This window comes from Chlorocebus sabaeus, chromosome 11 (genome assembly GCF_047675955.1).
Source record: "Chlorocebus sabaeus isolate Y175 chromosome 11, mChlSab1.0.hap1, whole genome shotgun sequence".
NCBI classification, from domain to species: Eukaryota; Metazoa; Chordata; class Mammalia; order Primates; family Cercopithecidae; genus Chlorocebus; species Chlorocebus sabaeus.
This window is the reverse complement of record NC_132914.1, coordinates 59,859,460-59,865,287: the sequence shown is the minus strand read 5'-3', so window position 1 is coordinate 59,865,287 and position 5,828 is coordinate 59,859,460. Positions and strand designations below refer to the sequence as shown.

The 5,828-nt window shown below is 38.7% G+C and overlaps 1 long non-coding RNA gene across 1 annotated transcript; it reads left to right on the top strand.

Annotated features, from left to right (window-relative positions):
• Positions 1-3,921: 3,921 nt before the first annotated feature.
• LOC103238620 (uncharacterized) lies at positions 3,922-5,828 on the top strand. The gene is made up of 2 exons (XR_499239.3): positions 3,922-4,057; positions 5,147-5,828. It is a non-coding gene; the product is annotated as an uncharacterized lncRNA (long non-coding RNA).

Genomic DNA, 5,828 nt, shown 5'->3' with positions numbered 1-5,828 from the left:
TCTGGGAGAACCTACCTCATAATGGATAGTTTTAGTCCACTAATCACTTGATCTTCTATAATTACACTCTTTATCTTTTCTCTCTGTCCACCAGGGCCCAATTGCACTCCGAGCTTTTGTTTTTAAAAATGGTGTGTAACTCCTTATTTCAGATGGAGTGGCTTGATCCAGAATCCTAGAGATTTACATTGTAATTTTACTTGAGGGTCTTGCCATAAACTCCACATATTATCTTTTCTGATTACTGATGCTTTTCATACTGAAAGGTCTGCCAGATCATATGGCCCAAGCACTCCCTGTACCCGCTGCAGGGCTCTCTCCCACTCAAAGCTTGTAGCCTTTCATGTTATCTAGTGAGTGGGTAAGAGCAGTATTTACTAACATATAATATGTTGAACATATTAGCCAAAGAGGAATACCAGAATACCAGGCATGGTGCTTCCCTTTTTGTGGAGGGAGGTATAAGATGCAAAAATTTGTTTAGTTTAGAGAGGATGTCATGGCTTGTACCAGATGACTGGACTCCCATATACTACCTACATGGCATTTCTCTGAACCCTTATAGGGTTTAACTCCCACACTCTGGAATGCATATGCTATGCCATAATGTATATGCTAACTTCTTGCTTGTCCAGGCCAATTAGCATGGTACCATCAATATAGTGAATCAATGCTATGTTTTGACAAATGATCATTTCAGGTATCTTTGAAATACATTACGTCAGAGGGCAAAATAATTAACCTAGCTCTGGGTAAGACTGTAAATATATACATCTATCTGTTTCAAGTGAATTCAAACCATTTCTGATCTTTCCAAGAAGTTTGGAAAATAAAGTGTTTTTCAGATCAACAATAGTATACTGTGTATTAGAGTTTGTGGTAATCTGCTCTAGCAAAGAAGCCACATCTGGCACAACATCTGTAATTGGGACTACTTTTCTGATCCGATTTGCCTTACTTTTCTGTCATTCTCCAAGATATGTCTGTTTTTTGTAGGGTCCTTGCTGGTCAATTGAAAGGGAATATGATGAAAATCAGCAACCAAATATTCTGTAGGTTGTCAAAAGTGTCATTAATCTCTGCCACCACTTCCCCAATACCCTCACTAACAAACAGGTGAAATACTGTTTGTTAAAATTTCCTGTCTTGGGGAGGAGCAGTTTCAGAGTTTAAAATTAGCTTTCTCTACTATATGAGTCTTATTCCACAGTCCAAGGTACCAACATGGGGATTCTGCTAATTACCAAGCATGTCCACTATTGTTATTCAATTAGCACCGGCAGTAGTGACTACTGGGTAGGTGTGTGGACCCACAATTGGATAGTACTTGGCCAGACTCCATTTATTACTTTACCCCCATATGCTGGTTCTCTAACAGAGGAACTAATAATGATGCTTTAGTGTCAACTCAGACTCTGCGTCCAAAAGTCCTTCAAACATTTGGGTATTTTCTTAGTTGAGAAAATGGCTTTTGGTAATGTCCCCTTGGGGAAGGATTGAGGAAATTGTTACTTTATTCACTTGTGTCATGGTGATACAGGGTCTCTAGAAAAACCCCATCTTTTGATGGTCTTTACAAATAGCAGTTCTTGTAAAATTTTATTTGATGCTCATCACAACCATTATCATTAGAGTAGCTGCTATTATATAGCAGCTCTCTGTCCACAAATAAGAAACCAAGATTCAGGGAGTTTAGGTCACACAAAAAGTAACTTGCAAGTGCCATATCTTTTTTTTTATTTTTTTGTGAAACAAGTTGCTTCTCTTAAGCAAGAGAAACAAGTTCTTCCTCTTAAGCGAGAGAAACAAGTTCTTCCTCTTGGTTTTTTTTTTTTTTTTTTTTTTGATAAACAAGTTGTTTCTCTTGCTTAAGAGAAACAAATTCTTCCTCTTGTTTTTTTTTTTTTTTCCTTTGATAAACAAGTTGTTTCTCTTAAGCAAGAGAAACAAGTTCTTTCTTTTTTCCAGGAGAGACTGTGGCTGCAGTAAATTTTCCCTGAGTAAAATTGTATTTATGTAATTTTTTGTGTCTGAAAAGCAGAATTGAATAGCAAGAGCTTGGTGAAAATGTCAGTACTTCCCTAGGCTATGAGATGTTCTGGAAAATTTGTTATTCTTGTATCCTATTACCTCGCCTTTTCCCATTTCAGGTTATTCCCACTGTTGGAGCCACTACTGAGAAGGGAAAACTCAAATGATTTAGAGATAAGACATACAGGGCTGCTTTTGGTGACTGCACATCTGCATTCAATTAATAAACAATTTGTGAAAAATTGACTTACCAATAACCCAAAATGTGAACAAGTAGACATTGATTTTTGTTCTTCAATTCCAAAACCTGGAAGTATGAGTGTCTTGCAAAGTTTTCGTCTCTTGTGAGGATATACAGAGATAGCTTGTGCAAAAGTAATGATTTCACTTCTTAGTACTCTCTCTTATGTGAAAGTTGCACAACTTCCTTTTCTCTCTAGTCTGGCCCCTTTGAGTCAGTAGAGTGGGTCTCAGCACTGGTGCAGAGATGTAAGCAGAACTGGTTATCAAAATAAATGGAGCCTTTAAACATACTCTGTCTAGAGTGGTATCCCTTCTTATCACTGCTTTGAGGCATATTATATTAGAAGGTGGGGATAATGGGTGTGTGTGTTAGTTTGTGAGGGCTGCCGTAACAAGGTACCACAGACTGATGTCTTAAACAACAGAAACTCACTTTCTCACAGTTCTGGAGACTAGATTTCTCAGAGCAAGGTGTCAGCAGGTTCATTTTTTCCAAGGCCTTTTTATTTGGCTATCTTTCCATGGTATTGCTGTGTGTATGTATGTCTGTCCAAGGGTACAAGGGTACCAGTCATATTAGATTAAGTCCCACCCTAAAGACCTCATTTTAACTTAGTTACTTTAACAAAGATCTTATCTCCAAATACAGTTACATTCTGAAATAGTAGGACTTAGGACATCAACATATAAATTTTGGGGGGTGTATTAATCTGTTTTCATGCTGCTGGTAAAGACATACCCGAGGCTGGGCGCAGTGGTTCAAGCCTGTAATCCCAGCACTTTGGGAGGCCGAGACGGGCGGATCACGAGGTCAGGAGATCGAGACTATCCTGGCTAACACGGTGAAACCCCGTCTCTACTGAAAAATACAAAAAACTAGCCGGGCGAGGTGGCGAGCACCTGTAGTCCCAGCTACTCGGGAGGCTGAAGCAGGAGAATGGCGTGAACCCGGGAGGCGGAGCTTGCAGTGAGCTGAGATCCGGCCACTGCACTCCAGGCTGGGCAACAGAGCGAGACTCCGTCTCAAAAAAAAAAAAAAAAAAAAAAAAAAAAAAAGACATACATGAGACTGGGAAGAATTAATGGACTTACAGTTCCACATGGCTGGGGAGGCCTCATAATCATGGCAGAAGGAAGGAGGAGCAATTCAGGTCTTACATGGATGGTGGCAGGCAAAGAGAGAGCAAGCTTGTGCAGGGGAACTCCCATTTTGAAAACCATCAGATCTTGTGAGACTCATTCCCTATCATGAAAACAGTGCAGGAAAAAACTGTCCCTGTAATTCAATTACCTCCCACAACACATGGGAATTCAAGATGAGATTTGGGTGGGCATACAGCCAAACCATGTTGGTGGTGGGGGCCATAAGTCAGCCTCTTATAAGGGGTATTATTTCTTACATTGGCAGTTAAATTCCTAAATAAACAATGGGCTAAATCAACCCTTCTTAACCTGGTACACCTTAATGGTTTGTGAAATTTTAGAAGTATATGCTTTCATTAGGTTCTTAGTTTCCCAAAAGGCTAAGAGTTCAAACAATGTTTACTTACTGGTAGTGATGCAAACTGGGAACTTGATTCAGTATCTCTGTGTTTAACAGTTTTTTGTTTGCTTGTACACAGGTATAGGAACCTAATTTCCATCTTAATCAGTTTCTATAGGATGGGGACATTCTGAGTTCAAAACAATATATAAAATCTTGAAAGGTATCCTATTCACAAGCTGAGGCTACCTACTCTTGGAGTAAAGAAGAATAATTGAGTTTAATGAATTTCAGTGGATGGTAAGTATTTATTATATAGCTTGAATTGTAAATTCTGAAAGACAAGACCATATATATTAACAAAGCACAGTACCAAACACAGGAGTACCTAATAGCAACTTATCTTTTTTTTTTTTTTTTTTTGAGACAGAGTCTCGCTCTGTCATGAAAAGGCTGGAGTGCAGTGGCACGATCTCGGCTCACTGCAACCTCCACCTCCCGGGTTCAAGCGATTCTCCTGTCTCAGCCTCCTGAGCAGCTGGGACTACAGGCATGTGCCACCACGCCCAGCTAATTTTTGTATTTTTAGTAGAGACGGGGTTTCACCATGTTGACCAGGATGGTCTCAATCTCTTGACCTCATGATCCACCCCCCTCAGCCTCCCAAAGTGCTGGGATTATAGGCGTGAGCCACTGTGCCTGGCCTAAACTTATACTTTTAATAATTATTTAGCAAATTGAATTTACCTAAATGGTTCAGGTAATTATCTTGAAAACTAGGCAGCTTATCCATAAACAGAGTACATCTAGGGATTTTGTTTTTACCTGCATTCTGAAGCATGGCTTTAACACTGTTCCATTCATCCTTCTTACTACGTCTCTGACTGTGCCCCTTACCCAAGTAAGAAGAGAAGAACGGTGGTGGGGTATATTAGCAGCTGCCTGGTGTAAATCCAGAAGAAAAGACAGGCTTTTATAGTGGCTCCCGGGTATGAATTGATTCAGAGATGAGCCAAAATTTGCGGCCTCTATTTTATATAATTTCATAATTGCACTTTTTTTAGAACTAGCGTATGAAGCAAAGACTTCAGATAGCAATCATATATTTAGGCTTATTTTCAGCCATCTTTAAGCACTCTAATATTAAGAGTTTTAATCTGTTAATAATTTTTACCTTAACATTTATATCTCTTGGATTCATGTGGTTAGGTGTATTTTTTGCTCTCTTTAATGCAATCATTAAGAAACCTGTTGTATCAGTACAGTTATAATTTATTTCTTTTGAGAAATGGCCTACACCTTTGATAATTTAGAATGCCAAATGAATTAAAAAGAGGATTCTTCAAGTGTTTCACTTTTATTAGTACTTTTTTTTTTTTTTTTTTCCAGAGCATATGAGAATCTCAACTATTGTAACAGGATTTCAAAGGAAAGCAATTCTATCTGCCAAGAAAAGAGGACACATATTTAGAGAATGGTTATTCAGCAGGCAGAGGAGGAGAGGGACTTTTCCTTCATGGATGTCAGAGGACTTCGGTAGGCTCAGCTATAACAGTTTACAAGCTCAAAAAGTGTGTAATGGTGGCAGAAAGGAGTTAGTCCTAGAGGGTATCCCTGGGGAATATGAAACATGATCATAAAGAGATGAAAATGTGCTTCTCCAAACCCCTTAAAGGGCAAAACCTGAAGAAGCAGGCTTATGTGTGAAATACGGGGCTCAATGAAACACCTCCTTATAGTTGGATTCTTGGAGAGGTTGTTGAATTTCCATAGCTGAATATGATTAAAATGACAGGAAGGTTTTGGGTCTGGGATATTTTGAATACAAACTTTTGGAAATAAAGGAAAGCTGAGTACTATGTGAAACTTCCTTTTCAATTCTGTTAGCTGATGGTGAATATACACCACATTTCTTTCTACCTGCTTTTCCCTGATTTGCTGTATACCTTGAATCACAAAGGATAATGAAATTATGACCTTTAACAATATTTATTGCTTGACTACAGGTTTCATACTGGTTGATAATTTGTTGTGAAGTGAGTCATTAACAATAAAGTTACTATTCACAGAG